Here is an 18538-nt window from a genome sequence, read left to right as displayed (position 1 = left end):
TGAGAATATTATTTCATTTGCATGATATGCAGGTACATCCATTTTTGTTACAAAAAGTATAATTTTTTTTTGTGTGGGGGTCTGGTTGTGGGGCCTGAACTCTGGGCCTGGGTGTTGTCCCTCAGCTCAAGGCTAGCGCTCTACCACTTGAGCCATAGCACCACTTCCAATTTTTTCTTTTGCTTAAGTGGTGCTGAGGAATCGAACCCAGGGCCTCATACATGCAAGGCAAGTGCTCTACCACTGAGTCATATTCCCAGCCCCACAAATGGTATAATTTTCTATATGATTAAATAAAACTATGGTGTGTATATATATTATGTTTTTATATATGTTATATTTTTATCCAGTTATTGATTGAAACCTGTACTGAGTGAATAATTAGGCTATTGTAACTAGTACTGAACAGAAAAATCTTGGGTGGCAAATATTTTCTTTCAGGGCTTGAACTATCTTTATGCTACACTATCTTCAATTTTTGACTGAAACTCTAATGAAATTCTGACTGATTTGCCTTGGTAGCTATTATATCAACAGAATAAATATATGCAGGCTCCTCTAAAGTGGCAGGTGAAAGTTTCATTCTTCCTACCTACATTCTGTTTTGTTTTTCATGAGAAAACAGGACCCCTTAGACTTTTACATTTGTTTGTACAATTTTATGAAAATCACCTGACCACAATCCTTATTCAAGAAGATTTTCACAATGTATGATAGGTTCATCATTTTTTAAATTTTGTTCCATTTCTAAGTGGATTTAAGGGATAGGCCAAGAGAATAGCAATGTGGCATCTGGAGGAGTGTTTATAAACCTGCTTTCCCTTGACAGTTGAACTCAGGAGATTTTGGGGATGAAATGATGGTTTGTATGTACAAAAGGGACTAGGGGCAGGGTTTACACATTGAACAGTTAGGGGCAGTAATGCAAACAAGGAGAAAGCTGGGCGTAGAGGTCAGCAGCCTTCAAAAAATTGTCATTGGGCCTACACTGAATGAAAGGAAGATTCTACCACTGCCTCTCAAGATTTGCTACCTACAAGATTTTCTTATCTGTATGCAAAGCAAACATCTACCCCAGTATCATCAGACTCTGAGTGAGGATGGAAATTAGGAAGGATATTACCACCCCCAATATCCATGATTCACTGCAAGTCTGAAAGAGTTTTTGGCTTCAAAGAGAAAGGAAGGAACAAAGGAACACTCAGGAAAGGGTGCACAGCTAGATTCTAGTCCTGGTCATTATAAAGAAATGCCCCCCCACAAACCTAATCTCTGACCTCTATCGCAACACCTGAACAATAAGTGAGGTACCTCCCACCTCCAGACACTGATGATATAAAAGGGTCCTCCAAGGAGCAGGTTGGTGCCATTTTTCTCCTCTCCTTGGGAGACTTTCAACTTGTCTCTCCTCTGACTTTTTCATCACTCCTTCCTTTTTATTCCCCACTGTCCAATTCCACTGCTGGGTAGAAACCTTTTGGGCAAATTTGGAGCCTCTGTTACACTATGCCCTTCCCAATTGTCACAACATGATATTGATTAGGCCTCCCCCACAACCTCCTTGTTGATTGCTTTAGGAGGCTCACCTAGTAACTGACTCCTTGGATTTCCCTTTTCCACACTCCGAGGTGGACCTCAAGTTGTGGGAAACTCACAATGCTCTATTGCTAAGCACCACTCTCCTATTCACATATCCCTGAGGGACCCCGTACACTTTCCTGCAAAACCCCAGTACGCTCTCCCTCACCGCAGTCTTCTGGTACTGCAGCCTAATATTAAAGGCTTCCTGAGAAAAGGGCAGTTATGACCCACTGACTCTCCCTATAATATCCCCATCTTAGTGATATCCAAACCCAATGGCTTGTTCCACCTGTGCAGGATCTTCACCTTACAAATGCTGCTGTTATCCCTTTACACCCTCTTGTACCCAACCCTTATACACTGCTTTCCACAACCCTGTGACAGTTACCTTTTTGGGGGGGAGGAGTCTGGTCGTGGGGCCTGAACTCTGGGCCTGGGTGCTGTCCCTCAGCTCTTCAGCTCAAGGCTAGCGCTCTACCACTTGAGCCATCGCACCACCTTCAGCTTTTTGCTTATGTCGTGCTGAGGAATCGAACCCAGTGCCGTATGCATGCAAGGCAAGCACTCTACCACTGAACCACCTTCCCAGCCCCAGCAGTTATCTTTTTACTCAGTATTGGATGCCTTTTTTTTTTTGCTATCCCTTTATCCCCCCTCTTTCCAGGACCTCTTTGCCTTTACATGGACTGACCCAGTCACCCAAACCTCAACTCAGCTCACCTGGACTGTGTTGCCACAGGGGTTCCAGGATAGTCTCCATCTGTTTGGCCAAGACCTAGAAAGGGGCTTAAGAGACATAAATTTGGAAGCATTCATCCTTATCCAATATGTGGATGATATTCTTCTCTGCAGTCCCACCAAGCTATTGTGTTACCACTATATGATAACACTTCTTAACTTTCTGGCCTCCGGGGATACAGGGTCTCACCCAATAAGGTACAGGTGGTTCAGCTGACCATGACTTATCTGGGTGTTCAACTCACTTCCATGCACAAGGCCATTACTAGCCCCAGGAAACATCTGATTACTAACTTCCCTACCCCTCCACTAAGTCTGGCTTCTCTCCTTTTTGGGTCTAGCCAGCTACATTAAGTCCTAGATCCCCAACTACTCCCTCCTAACCTGCTATAACCTTTATATGAAGCAGCTGTAAGGTCATCTGAGGCACCTCTTTTATCCCCTTCCTCTCTCATTTCTTCCTTTAGGAGGCTCCAACAGGCCTCATTACAGGCCCCTGCTCTTTAGCTGCCAGATCTTGCATGCTCATTCTTTCTGTATGTAACTGAGAATCAGGGTTTTGCATTGGGAGCTCTAAGTCAGCAGATCAAACCTTTGTTTGTGCTGGTTGCTTATTTGTAAAATGCCTAGACCCTACCATTAGGTACTGGGCTCCTTACCTCTTCTGTCCTAATATAGGAGTCAAAGAAGCTAACCTTTGGCACAGCCCTTACCATCCTTTCACATCACCACTGAGTTACAAACCTATAAGGTGCTATAAACTATGCCTCCTTCCCATACTCTCTCTGCAGGTGTCTTTGATAGAGACATCTTCCAGTCCTGACCTCCATTAAACCCCTTCACCCTATTACTCATTCTGGATAAAAAGACCTCACCAGCACACTACTGTGTGGAGACTATGGAGGACCTACTACCTCACCCAGACCATATTAGTGAAGGGCGATTAAAGGACTTCCAGTTTACCTGGTTTACTGATGGCATTTCCTTCCTCTGGGAAGGCGCAAGGATGGCTGTATATGCTACTGTGTAAATCTGTGGTGTTGTGGAGTCTATCGTCATGCCTCTCCAGACTACCAATCAACAGGCTGAGTTAGTAGCCCTAACAGGAGCCTTCCACCTGGCCTCCGGACATTCCCTCACAGTTTACACAGACTCTAAATATTCTTTCCATGTCACCCTTTATCATGCAGCTATTTGGAAGGAATGAGGCCTGTTAACAACCGAGGGGACCTCAGTAATAAATGGTTCATATATTACTGAGCTCTTAAAAGCTTCTTTTTTCATCTCAGCCATTGGCATAGTTTACTGCAGGGGCCACCGATCAGATGACTCAGTTATAACTAAAGGAAACAACCTGTTGATGAAACTGCCAAATGGGCTGTGATGTCCTCAATAAAATGGGCATTAACACTACCAATAACAGAGGATTCTGCCCCTCCCTCCCCTATCTGGGGAGGTGGAAAAGATGGGAGTTCCTAAAACAGGGAGTTCCTAAAACAGAGCCTTCTCCTAACCCTGGCAGACACACAATTTCTCATGCAGCTGTCATAGACCTGTGAAATATGCCAGAGGTCAAACCCAAGTACCAATGTACAGCCACCTCCCTTCCCAACCCATCAAGCTCAAGGTAACCTCCCAGGAGTGGATTGACAAATTGATTTTACCCATATGCCAACCATCTGCAAATACAAGTACCTGCTGGTGCTTGTAGACACTTTCACAGGATGGATAGAGGCATTTCCCACCACCCACAAGAGACCCTCCTCCATGTCTCAGCATCTTTTACAGGAAATAATTCCATGTTTTGGCCTGCCTGCTTCTATCCACACAGACAATGGCCCAGAATTTGTCTCCTCCATGACCCACCTATTGGCTAATTCTCTACATATCTTCTTGTCTTTCATATTCCCTATCACCCTCAGGCCTTGGGGAAGGAGGAACACACGAACTGCTCTCTTAAGCAAACTCTGACCAAACTGTTCCTCAAACTGCATCTAGATTGGCTAAAGCGCTTAACTTTGGCTCTTTTCCACTTAAGGGTCTTGCCAAAAAAGCCTCTAATATTAAGTCCTCTTGAAGTCATGTATGACCACCCACCTTTGCCTCCTCTATTTCAGACTTCAGACTCTCATTCACCCATTCCAATGGTGTCTTCTCTCCTTCAGTGCCTGCACTTTTCTCTGGAAATATGTGGATCAATACAGCCCTAAGCCCTCCACATTGTCCTACAGGCCCTCCATCAATGCTGGGGACCTAGTGTGCATTTCAAAAAATTACCTGCCATGGGCACCTAGTTCCAACAAAGCTTTCTGCTAAGTGGGAAGGACCCCATTCAGTGATTCTCTCTACTCCCACAACTGTGCAGGTTCAGGGCTGTCGGCACTGGATTCATATCTGCCACGTTAAATGTCACCTGCCTGATGAACCTTCATACACCTCGGAGCCAACCAGACCCCTGTCTCTCCAGATAAAAAAACAAAAACAAAACCAAAAAACATTGGACACAACCTTCCTCCAGTCATCGAGGAACCAGAGGACCCTGCTCTGGACATGTGACATCATTTTTTTAAATTTTTTAATTGCAAAAATACTGTACAGAGGGGTTACAATTACATAGGCAAGGTAATGAGTACATTTCTTATCAAGCATTGTTGCCTCCTTTTTTGTTTCCCCTTTCCATCTCCCCCGCACCTCCCAACCCCCACCCCACCCTCCGCCAAAGTTGTAAAGTTCGTTTTTCGACATAACGACTTGTACATCTCATTGTTGCAATGGTTCCCCCTGTATCCCTATTTAAATGATTGTTTTCTTCCCTTCCCCAAATTATACCAATATCAAATACAATGAAAGCAGGGGTTATACCGTGGGGGAAGGACAAATGTTTTTTTTTTCTTTCTTTCTTGCAATTGTTTCTAATATAAGATGATTTCTTTGTTGCCTTGTATGTCCCAAGTAACATCTTCATAACCATCATGGCCTTGGTACAGTATCTGGCTTCCCCCTCATTGACTACCTTGCCCTCTCTCAGCAGGAAGTAGCTCCAGAAGAAAAGATCTTCGACCATATTCCCTGCCCAGTACTGTACATATTAAACCAAAAAAGGGAGAAATATAAGGAAACGCTCCCCTCACAGACTTAATCTCTGCTGTTGATGGCAGCGCCTGCAGAGTAGGTGCAAGCACCTCCCACCTCCGGCCGTTGATGATATAAAAGGGTCCTCCGAGGAGCCTTTGAGTGCCATTTTCCTCCTCTCTTTGGGAGAGCTTGAACTTGTTAGCTCTGCTAACAATAAATCTTGTCTCTCCCCTGACTTTTTTTGTCAGTGTGGTCTTTTGGGGCACTTTTTTTACTTTCAGTCATCAGAGAACATTATGGGGGAATCTAGGAGATTTCAGTGGCTCAAAGGCAACCATATTTAATGGGCCAAGGGAGGTATTTCATGGCCTCTAAAACCACCAATCAATTCCAGGCAAATGTGCTCTATAAACCAGGGGACTTTGCACTCAAGGGGACCTATTTGCTGTACATTCCTGGGACAACGTTAATGTTGAGTATATTTTGAGGTCTATTACAAGAGCCTCTGGAGAAGTTTAGCCATATCAAGTAATCTTCCCCATTATTTCTGTCTTTTTTTTATTGTGAAAATATTGTACAGAGGTGTTACAATTACATGGACAAGATAATGAGTACATTTCTTATCAAGCATTGTAGCCTCCTCCTTTGTTTCCCCTTCCCATCCCTTCCCAGCCTCCCCCCGAACCCCTACCCAATCCTCCCCCCCACCAAAGTTGTAAAGTTTGTTTTCAACATGATAACTTGTACTTCTCATTGTTGCAATGGGTCCACCTGTATCCTTATCTAAATGACTTGTTTTTCCCCTTCCCCTCCACAAATTATACCAACATCAAATACAGTGAAAGCAGGGGTTATACTGTAGGGGAGGGACATACAAAGCAACAAAGAAATAATCTTATAAATGCATTAGAAACAAATGCATGAAAGAAAAACATTTAAATACATATCTTAGAGGGTTCCAAAGCACCTCAGGTCAATTTACATGTACTTGGCCACCCTGTGACTTGTAAACTTCAATCATAGGAGCCATTTCCTCTTCCCTGCTGTAACAACCAGCCTGCAAACAAAGAAGTTTTCCTAATGGGACTCAGCAACAAACATTCTAAAGTCTGGACTGCAATTACCTATGTACTCAAAAGCTACATCATCCATCTAAAGGGACTAAGATCACTAAAACACTATAGAGGCATCCAGTCATGAGCCCAGACAGGTCCTTTCTTACCTAGCCTCCACAGATGCACAGAACAAGTCCCCACTACTTAGGCTGGACAGACAACTGGACAGAATATGCCATCATCACACATTTCCAAATGAGATCAAAATCTCTTCTCTTGATGCTGCCAAGGTGTCTCTCCTGCCATATCCCTGGATATACCTAAACAGCTGCTGGAAGACCATCCTTGATGCCAAGTGTTTCCAAATGTGAATACAGACACCAACACCCAAAACATCAAATAACAACATGTATTTGTGCAAGCTTTGTCTAAATTCCTATTGTGTTTGTTGAGCCTCTCTAGGGCTTCAAATTCTACACTCATCCCTCCTTCCCTGAACCCTCAACTAAAGGTGTCTAGTATACCCAGGCCATTCTTTTATTTGTCTTCCTGTTCCTGGACTGAGAATGTATATCTGCTTGGCACCTTCTCACCAATGACAGGTCAGAATTCATTCTAAACTCCTTTCAAAATGACATACAAATAGTCAAGAATTCCTCTTGCTAAGTCAAATCTAACAGAATCATTTGTGTGCAGAAATATTTCCTACAAAAGAGGCAATTGGAATTAAGAGTTATACCCAGAAATAGATGACACAGGAGGGGTTTCAGGTTGTATTCTCTGACTGAAGTATAAGTAATTTTTTCATGCCCTTTGGCTTCATTGTCCTCATCAGTAATGAATTTGAGTCATTTGTTGGGGTTACCATTTAAACACCCATGCTGTACACTTAAACATTTGCCTCTTCTAGAAAGTCTGATTCATGCTAGATGTGGAGCTGATCTTCAGATATGCTTTTTTTCTTTTTCAATTTTTGACTTCATTAAGTTATTATAAGTTTATTGAATACCTGCAAATGTGGGTGTATTTGTGTACACACACATGTATAGATATACTTATTTATATCTGCATATATATGCATTTGCCAGGGCAATGCAGATGTTGATATGAACCTGGTAGGGGCCATGCCTACAGCACCTGGAATGGAACTATCCAACAGCAGAATAACATTCCACCAGTGCTTTCCCCAATTTACCTCCTTCTCTAGGAGCCTCCTTCTCTCTTAGAGCCACATCTAGGTCATCTGGTTGGGATAGGAGGGGTAGATGAGTATACCCCATGACATCTATCAGCCCCACTTCCTACAGAAGTTAATGAATACTCAGCTCCAGAAGGAATGAGCAGAAAGGAACCTTGTCTGTACTCTCAGGGATGCATCGGAACTCTTGTCTTGTAGGAAGTCAAGGGAGAAAAACAACATGTGAGTACGTCAAAACATCACCATTCATGGGGCACATATTTATATTCCCACTGTCAAATCATACCAATCACTAGGACCTGCAAACACCCTCCCATGACCTAAGCACACAGTACCCAGACCCATTAACTCATATCTTTGGCTTTCAACAAATTCCTAGCCACTGTAAGGTCCTGATTCATCTGATCTTTTGGATTGCCTTGGATCTCCCTTCCCCCTACCCACACTAGTCCCTGTGAAACACTCAGACACACTCAACACTCTTCTGTAATGCTTATGTCTTCCTCAAGGAAAAGATCCCAACCTTCCCCAGCCATGAGGAGCTGTGACAACACTCCCTGCCTAAATGGCTTCATTTTTTGACCCAGAAGTAACTGCTGGTCTTGTCCACTTGAGGGGGAAAACTTAGTAAAGAAGGACTCAGGGAGGCATTGAGGTTAAGTAACTTTGCATCAATGGGTTTTCCCAAGTACCATTGCCTGGGACCACGGACCCACTAGGCCCTGCCTCCTCTTTGTTGGCTTCCATACCTGGACCAATCTCACAGAACAAACAGGAAGCTTCCCCTGCCTTGCAGACCAATGTAGTCCTAGAAACCCAAATTGCATCACAAAAACCTCCTTGAGGGTATTTGTCAAGGAAGTTGGAGATGTTAGCACCCCTCCTGAAGTCAGAAAGTTGCTCTCCATCCTAACCACTCACATTGCCTATTGGAAAGAATGGAAATCTGAAGGGATGATGGACCTAACACATTCATTTTTGTTAAATTTTATTGTCAAGATGATCTACACAGGGATTACAGTTACATAAGTAACATAGTGATTACATTTCTTGTCTAACTTGTTTCTTCTTCCCTCATTTTTCCCTTCTTTCCTTTCCCCATCCTCCACCCAAGTTGTACAGATCATTTCAAACATACAGTCTTGTGTGTCTTTTTTGTTTTTTAGAACTTGAGCATTTCTTCATGTATCTACTACTGGTCATTCTTATTCCTTCTTCAGAGAAGTCTCTCTTTAAGCCTTTAGCCAACTTATTAATGAGGTGGTTGTTTCTTTGAGAATTTGTTTTTGGAGGATTTAATTTTTTGTGTGTTCTAAGTATATTTTGGATATGAGGCCATTTTCTGTTGTATAGTTAGTGAAGATCTTCTCCTAGTCCATGGGCTTTCTATTGACTTTGCTAGCTATGTCCTTTTCCATGAAGAAGCTATACAGTATAAAGCAGTGCCATTTGCCCAGCCTTTCTTTAATTTATTGTGTTTCTGGTACTTTTTTTTGGACCCTAATTCATTTAATTCTGATTTAATTTAAATTATTTATTTTCATCCACTGGATTGTGGTTTGGCTTGTTGCTCTTTTTCAAGGAGCTTTAGGTGGCTTGTTAAATTGTTGGTTTGAGATCTCTGCAATTTGTTGATGTAGGAACTCAGAGCTATAACTTGCTTGTGATACTGCCTTTGCTGAGTACCAGAGGAGCTGGTAAATTGTGTGTTTATTTTTGTTAAATATCATAAACATTTGAATTTCCTTTCTAATCTCTTCCATGACCCACTGGTGGTTCAACAGTATGTTGTTCAGCCTCCATGTGTTACAGGATTTTCTTTGGTGGCTTTTGGTGTTCAGTTCTACTTTCATTCCCTTGTGGTCTGATAGAATGCAGTGCATAATTTCAGTTTTTATGAATTTGGAAAATTTTTCATTGTGACCTAAAATGTGGTCTATTTTGGAAAATGTTCCATATGCTACTGAGAAGAACATATAATCTGATGCTGCTGGGTCAAATATTCTGTAGATGTCTGTTATATCTAATTGGTCTGTGCAGTTGTTTAGATCCAAGGTTTCTCTGTTGACTTTTTTCCAGGTTGATCTATCCAGTGGGGATAGTGGTATGTTAAATTCCTCAACCATTTATGTCTTTGGATCTATGTGAGATTTGAGGAAAAGTATTGTTTCTTAGATAAGTTTGGGTGCTCCGTTATTGGGTGAATAAATATTTAGAATTGTAATATCCTCCTGAAAGAGAGATCCCTTAATTAGTATGTAATGACCATCTTTATCTCTTCTCACTATTTTAATTTGAAGTCTATTTTATCTGATATTAGGATTTCAACTCCCACCTGTGTATGGGGGGCATTTGCTTGGTAGAATTTATTCCAGCCTTTCACTTTCAAAATATGCTTGTTTTGTGAGCAAAATGTGTGTCTTTTTTGTTTGCAAATTCTTTATTGTGATTATGTGGTTACATAACTTCACAAATTTCACAGTATTGTGAGATAGTGATGCTTAGTTACAGTCATAAAGACATTGTAATTTTCATGGAGCAAATTGGCTATCATGGTCTATAAAGTTTATGAGTTCTATGAGCTTTGACAATACAGTAATTTCTTCCACACCAGGTGATATGTACATTTCTTTCCTTTTGCATAGTGTCAGCTGTTCCCTCTTTCCCAATGTTCCCTCCCTCCCATCACTGCCATTGAGTTGCTTAGTTCTTTCTGATCAATCTCCAGTGCAGCTGATTGGTCCCACTGTTGTATATTTTTCCTTGATTCCCTCTAGATCTGTGTCCTCCTCCTAGTTTCCCTCTGGTGTGCACATATATAACATATATGTGATCAGCAAGATGAGGTTATTTAGTAGTGATTCAACCAGATGTATGGAGGTCCTTTGTCAAATCTTGTTAACTTTGTCATATCACCTTACATTTCCGATTTAACATCTACTTATCAGCGAGAGCATGTGCCATTTGTCTCTTTGCTCTTGGCTTAACTCACTCAACATGATTTCTTCTACTTCCATTCATTTCACTGTGAATGCCATTATTTTGTCTTTTCTAATGGCTGCATAATATTCCATAGTGTATACATACCATAATTTTTGGATCCATTCATCTGTAGTGGGGTATCTGGGTTGTTTCCATATCCTGGCTATTGTAGTGCTGCAATGAACATGGAGGGCATGTGTCCTTGTATGCCTAGGAGTGGTATGGCTGGGTCATAGGTGAGGTCAATATTTAGCTTTCTGAGGACCATCCAGACTGCTTTCCAAAGTTGTTGTATAAGTGTACATTCCCACCAGCAGTGCAATAGGGTTTGTCTTTCTTGGCATCCTTTCTAGCATTTGTCGTTGACTGAATTTAAGTATGTGGGCCATTCTGACTGGGGTAAGGTGGTATCTCAGGGTTTTCTTCATTTGCATTTCGTTTACAACCATGGATGGTGAACATTTCCTCATGCATTTCTTTGCCATTTTTATCTCTTCTTCTGAGAAGTCTCTCTTTAGTTCCCTTGCCATTTAGTAATTGGTTTGTTGGGTTTGTGAGGAATTAGTTTCTTGAGTTCCCTGTATATACTGGATATTAACCCCTTGTCTGGTATATTGCTGGTAAATATTTTTCCCAGTTTGTTGTCTTTATAGCATGGTTGCTATGACTAGCTGTGCAGAATTTTTTTACTTTAAGGTAGTCTCATTTGTTGGGTCTCTTTCCCAATTTGTTGTGACCTTGCAACTCTGTTCAGGAAGTTCCTGCTTGTGCCTATAAGTTCCAGTGTCTCTCCCACTCTGTCCTGCAGTAGTTTCAGAGATTCAGGTTTGATGTTAAGGGATTTAACCCATTTTGATTTGATATTAGTGCATGGTGACAGGCTGGGGTCCACTTTCATTTTTCTGCATGTGGTCTCACAGTTTTCCCAGCACCAGTAGTTGAAGAGGTTTGCTTCTTCCACTGTCTTTGGCTCCTTTGTTTTTTTTTGTTTTTTTATTTATTTTTATTTATTTATTTTTATTTTTTGGGTCCGGTCATGGGGCCTGAACTCTGGGCTTGGGCGCTGTCCCTCAGCTCTTTAGCTCAAGGCTAGCGCTCTACCACTAGAGCCACAGCGCCACTTCCGGCTTTTTTCTTTTTTCTTATGTGGTGCTGAGGAATCAAACCCAGGGCCTCAGGCATGCAAGGCAAGCGCTCTACCACTGAGCCACCTTCCCAGCTGGCTCCTTTCTTAAATATCAGCTGACTGTAGTTGTATGGTTTTATTTCTGGTTCTTCTATTCTATTCCATTGGCCTACGGGTCTGTTTTTGTGCCATTACAGGCTGTCTTTGTTATTATGGCTCTATAGAAGAGTTTGAAGTCAGGCATCAAGATCCCTCTCAGGTTGTCTTTTTTGCCTAGAATTGTTTGGCTATTCTTAGGCTTTTGTTGTTCCATATGAATTTTTGGACTGTTTTCTGTATTTCAGAAAAGTACATCATTGGGATTTTAATAGGAATTGCTCTGAATTTGTATATTAATTTTGGGAGTATGGCCATTTTCACTATATTAAATCTGCCTATCCAAATGCATGGAAGATCTTTCCATTTCCTGGTGTCTTCCATAATTTCTTTCTTTAAGTTTTTATAGTTTTCTTTAAATAGTTCTTTTACAACTTTGGTTAGGTTAATTCCTAAATATTTTATTTTGGAGGAAGTTATTGTTAATGAGGTTGCTTCCTTTATTTCCCTTTCTGCTTGAACATTGTTGGTGTACTGATTTTTGTGCGTTGATTTTGTATCCTGCTACTTTGCCAAAGTTGTATATAAGTTCTAAGAGTTTGGTTGTGGAGTTTGGGGGATTATGGATGTATAGTACCATGTCATCTGCGAAAAGTGATAATTTACCTTCTTTTTGCTTGAACATTGTTGGTGTACTGATTTTTGTGGGTTGATTATGTATCCTGCTACTTTGCCACAGTTGTTTATAAGTTATAAGAGTTTGGTTGTGGAGTTTGGGGGATTATGCAGGTATAGTACCATGTCATCTGCGAAAAGGGATAATTTACCTTCTTTCTTCCCTATGCGGATCCCTTTAATGTCTTTTTCTTGCCTTATTGCTCTGGCTAAGCATTCCAGGACTATATTGAAGAGGAGTGGAGATAGTGGGCATCTTTGCCTTTTTCCTGATTTTAAGAGAATGGGTTGTAGTTTTTCAACATTAAGTATAATATTGGCAATTGGTCTGTCATGTAGGCCTTTTATTGTTTTAAGGAATGTTCCTTCTATTCCTATTTTCTCCAGAGCTTTTAACATGAATGAATGTTGTATCTTATCAAAAGCCTTTTCTGCATCAATGGAGATAATCATGTGGTTCTTGACCTTGGATCTGTCGATGTGTAGGATTTCATTTATTGATTTACGTATGTTAACCACCCCTGCATCTCTGGGAAGAAGCCTACTTGGTGGTAGTACATGATTTTTTTTCATGTGCTTCTGGATTATGTTAGCTAGAATTTTGTTAAGAATCTTTGCATCTGTGCTCATCAAGGAGATTGGTCTGGAGTTTTCTTTTTTGGTAGGATATTTGCCTGGTTTGGGTATGTGTGTGATGTTGGCATCCTAGAATGAGAATGGGATAGCTCTGTCTTTTTCTATTTCTCTGAAGAGCTTGAGAAGTATGGTTATTAGTTCTTTTTTAAAGGTCTTATAGAATTCCATTGTGAATCCATCTGGTCCTGGGCTTTTCCTTGTTGGAAGACTTCTGATTTCTTCCTGTATCTCATTGTAAGATATTTGCTTATTTAATTGCTTCATTTCTTCTTTGCCCAGTTTGGGCATTGTATATTTCTGTAAAAATACATCCATTTCTGCTAGGTTTTCCTTCTTTAGAGAGTATAACTTTTGAAAATAGTTCTTTATAATTGTTTGGATGTTTGGGGTATTTGTTGTGATTTTTCGTGGGGCTTCCCTAATCTTGTTGATTTGGGTTTCCTCTCTTCTTAATCTTGCCAACGGTCCATCAACTTTATATTTTTTTATAACCAGGTTTTTGTTTTATTAATTTGATTTATAATTTCACTATTCTCTATCTCGTTAATTTCATCTCTTAATTTGGTTGTCTGGCTCCATCTAGCAACTTTAGTCAATATTTTCTAGCAGTTTTAATTGCAACATGAGAATATTTACTTGGTCTGTCTCTATTTTCTTGATGTGGGCACTAAGGGTGATAAATTTTCCCCTTAGGACTGCTTTTGCTGTATCCCACTGGTTTCTTTGTGATGTGTCTTCATTTTCATTGAATTGTAGGAACTTTTTAATGTTTTCTCTAATTTCTTCTGTTACCCAGGTGTTGCTTAAAAGTGTGCTGTTCAATTTCCAAGTATTGAGTAATTTCTACGGTATGCTTTGTTATTGAGAACTAGCTTGATTCCACTGTGGTCGGATAGGATACAGAGAATTATGTCAATCCCCTTGTATTTGCTTAAGTTCCTTGTATGGACTATGGTATAATCTAATTTGGAGAAAGTTCCATGAGCTGCTGAGAACATGTACTGTGTTGTTTTAGAGTGAAATACGTGGTAGATGTCAATTAGTTCCACTTGAAATATGGCCTCAATTAATTCAGTAGCTTCTTTGCCAATCCTCCTGTTGGTAGACCTGTCCTTTGGTGAGAGTGGATTATTAAAGTCTCCTAGTTTTATCATATTTGGATCTACTTTATTCTGTATGTTTGAGAGTATTTGCTTAATATATTTGGGTGCTCCAGTGGTTGGGGGATATAAGTTGATAATGGTAATATCCTCTTCTTGGAGTGTTCCCTGTATTATATAGTGTCCTTCCTTGTCTTTTGGTATTGATTTTAATGAGAAGTTTATTTTGTCAGATATCAGGATAGTTACTCCTGCTTTCTTATTGGGGATATTTGCCTGGTAAATCTTTCTCCAACCCTTCACTCTGAGTTTGTTTGTATGTTTGGCTGAGAGGTAGGTCTCCTGAAGACAACAGATGGATGAGATGAATAGTCTTGTTTTCTGATCCAATCTGCAGTTCTTTTTTTTTGATTGGTTAATTGAGTCCATTTATATTTATGGTTATTATACAGAGATGCATTGTGTTTCCTGTCATTTCCTGTTTTCCTAAGTTTTTCTTCTTTCCTTTCCTTCTGTGCTTACTAAGTTAGACTTCTAGTAATAACTGTCTGATAAGGATCCCAGTTCCTGATTGCTTTCTTTAGGTTGTATTCCCCTTCTTAGTATTCTTTGTAATGCTAGTTTATTGTTTATGAATTCATTTAGTTTTTCTTTAGTATTAAAAGTTTTAGTTTCTCCATTGAATGTGAATGCTAATTTTGCTGGGTATATCAGTCTGAGCTGGCAGTTATTGTTTTCCAGAGACCGGATCATACTTTCCCAGGCCATTCTTGCATTCAGTGTCTGGAGAGATCTGCTGTGATTCTTATATTTTTCTTTCTTTATGATGCATACAAGATTGTTTATTATTCAGATCTATAATTTTTACTATAATGTGCCTAGAAGTGTTTTTTTTCTGGGATCCTGCTTGTTAGGTGTTCTCTATGCTTCTGTTATGTAGGTAAGATGTTCTCTTTTAATATGTGGAAAATTTTCACTGATAATCTTGCTGAATAGGTGTTGCATTCCCTTGCTTTGATATTCCTCACCTTTGTCCACTCCAATTATATGAAGGTTAAATTTTTTGGCAATGTCTACATGTTCTTGGATTTCCCTTTGGCATACTTTAAGGGATTTTTCCATATCTGTGACTTTTTTTTCCAGTTGCTGCATTTTGGCTTCTCTATCTGACTCTCTAAATTCTATTTTGTTCACACTGTTAACTATGGCTTCCATTGCAGTTTGCATGGAGGAGATTGATTCATGTATGGATTCTATGTTGGTTCTCAGAGTATTAATCTCACCTCTTAGTGAGGTTTGTACTGCCTTTATTTTTGCCTGCATCTTCTGTTTGAAACCCTGCATCTCTTTTGATGTTTTGTTTCTGCATTCTTTAAATTTCTAATCTATTTCTCGCTTTAATTCTTGAGTCATTGCCTCCAGCCTCTCTTGGATATAGCTTTTGTCTTCTATTCCTGCTTTGCTTCCACTGATGCTCTCCCCTGGATGGCTGCTGGCTTTTGGGGGTAACTTACTATCCTGGGTGTTGATAAACCTTGTAATCTTTCTCTGTGATTTTTGCAATGGGATTCAGGGATTATTGGAGACTAATCTGAAATTTTGTTTTTGTCAATAGGTGGCTGACTTTGCTTAGTTGCTGGTTCTGGGTTGACTGAGAGAGTCTGAACCTGGTCTCGGTTCTGTTGGGGCAGAGGCCAACCTCCAGCTGCTAGTCTGACCCACGTAAGGCTCTCGGCTGTCTGCTGTAGATCACTGGCACTTCCTACATTTAGAAGGACTGTGCAGGGGTTTCTTGAGATCCGGGAAGAGGTGGCATCTGCTTTCAGGTCTCAGTGCTACATTCCTTCCAGGACCTGAGATGCTTAAACTTCTGCAAGGCTGGTGGAACTGTTGGGGTTGAGCCTCGTCTTAGCCTTGGCCTTTCTTTGGTTCTCCGGACTTGCCCCCACCTGAAGAAATGAGTGGTGGCTTGGCCCTGAGTAAGAACACTGTGTATGTGTCAACCTTGCCTTTCTCCCTAACAAACAATTACTTATATTGGATATTTTCCAAGTATGGCAAAGTTGTGAAGGTTACTATAATGAAAGGTAAAGGTATTAGGCAAAGTAAAGAGGTTGCATTTATTTTATTTTTGGATAAAGACTCTGCACAAAAATACACCAGAGCAATTAACAACAGTTATTTCATAGAGTGATAAAGGCAAGCATTGCTCTTGACAATGGAAGAGCAGCTGAGTTCATCCGAAGGTGAAACTACTTCGATAAATCGAAGTGTTATAAATGTGGGGAAAGTGGACTCTTCAGTTATGCCTGTCATAAAAATGTGCTTGGAGAATGTGAGCCTCCAATGAAAAAGAAAAAAAGAAAAAAAAGAAAATTTCCAAACCTGAAGAAATTGAGGAAGTAGAAGAAAGTGAAGATGAAGGAGAAGATCCTGCTCTTGACAGTCTGTCAGGCCATAACATTCCAGCAAGCCAAAGTTGAAGAGTACAGAACAAATGGAAACCTAGCTCAGGGGGTCCTTCAACATCAGAAGATTCAAGACTTCCAAGAATAAAGAAAAGTGCATATTTCAGTGATGAAGAAGAACTTAGTGATTAAAATGGTATTTGTTACGTAAATAGCTTTAAAATTAAAAATAATAGAGTACTCACTTCAGTTGGGGACTGAAGATTATTTTTAATATTTTATCCTAAGAACACTTTTAATAACACTTTTACTATAAAAGAGTTTATACAGGCAGGAAAGTCCTCAAGATTAACCAATTAACCACTTTTCTCTAATTAACCACTAAAATTAGGAAATGGATCTGTAGCTCAAGTGAGAGCACCAACTTTATCAAAAAGGCTAACAAAATAGCTCCCAGACCTTGAACAGAAGAAAGAGGAGGAGGAGGAAACAAAAGAATTTATTTTTTAAAAAGTGAATCCAGGCACTTGTGGCTCATCCTAGATATTCAGGAGGAGGCTGAGATCGGAAGATCATAGTCCAAAGCCAGCCCAGGCAGGAAAATCCGTTGAGACTCCTTAAACTGAAAGTGGTGCTGTGACCAAAAACAAGTTAAGATAATTTAAAAATATTATGTTTCTGTCTCACATTGACTCCATACAACTTGAATATCCATAAAACAAAAATCCAAAATCTGAAATGTTCTGTTATTTAAAACTTTATAACACCAATATGATGCTTCAGGTGAAAAATTCTACCTTATGAAAAAACATCCTGGGAGTAGGAACGTGGCTTAGTGGTAGAATGCTTACCTAGCATGCATGAAGCCCTAGGTTCAATTACTCAGTACTACATAAAGAGAAAAGGCTGGAAGTGGTGCTGTGGCTCAAGTGGTAGAGTTCTAGCCTTTAGCAAAAGACGCTCAGGGACAGTGCTCAGGCCCTGAGTTCAAGCTAAAAAAACAAAACAAAAATCCATATTCACTAGTCTGAACATGGTGGCTCAAGCCAGTAGTCCTAGTTATTTGGGAGTCAGAGATCAGGCCATCTGCATTCATAAAAGTTGCTAAGACATAAAAGTTGTGAGACTCCATCACAGCCAATGCCTGAGCATAATGGCACACACCTGTAATCCCAAGCTATAGGGGAGGCTCTAGCTGAGTGCAATGGCAATACACTTGTCACCACAGTAACAAAAGGAAACACAATGTCTATATGTGTGTTACACACTTTCAGGTTATATGTGTAATAAATGAATTTCTTGCTCTGACATCCCCAAAATATCTCATTTATAAATATTCCAAAATATTAATTACTTCTGTCCCTGTTATTTTGTATAACTGACAAAGCCTATACTAGAAATCTACATGTTAATCTTTAAAACAACTAAATTTAATTTTAAATAATATACCTGTGAAATGCTATTATCAACACATTAATAAAAAGTTGGTAGTAAAATGATTTGAAGACCAGCATAACAGCACACAAATATAATGCCATCACTTAGCAGGCAGAAGAGAATCACTAAGCCCAAAGCCAATCTGGGCTACAGCAGCTTCTAGGCTACATGCCATGTATGAGTTTGAGGCCAGCCTTAGCTACATAGTGAGACCCTGGCTTCCAAAAAGAGGCTCTAAAAAAGCTTATAACCAAACATCTCAGTTATTTGTCCTGTTAATAACAAGTTCTATTCCTCAGACATAACTACTTATACCTATTTCTCCTCATAGTGTCGGTATCTCACTAAATAAAATGAATTTCTGTATTTCTGTTCACTCAAAAAAAAGGACTGTGCAGCTTTGACTGCTCCTGTTTACTCCTACAGGTGCT

At 40.1% G+C, this 18538-nt stretch overlaps 1 pseudogene; it reads left to right on the top strand.

Moving 5' to 3' along the window:
- The first annotated feature begins 16211 nt into the window (after positions 1 to 16211).
- Positions 16212 to 16919, top strand: LOC106001644 (annotated as a pseudogene).
- Positions 16920 to 18538: the final 1619 nt, after the last annotated feature.

The sequence above is a fragment of the Dipodomys ordii genome, unplaced genomic scaffold, assembly GCF_000151885.1.
Source record: "Dipodomys ordii isolate 6190 unplaced genomic scaffold, Dord_2.0 Scaffold342, whole genome shotgun sequence".
Lineage (NCBI taxonomy): Eukaryota > Metazoa > Chordata > Mammalia > Rodentia > Heteromyidae > Dipodomys > Dipodomys ordii.
Note: the sequence above shows the minus strand (reverse complement) of the source record. Positions and strands in the feature narration are given on the sequence as shown.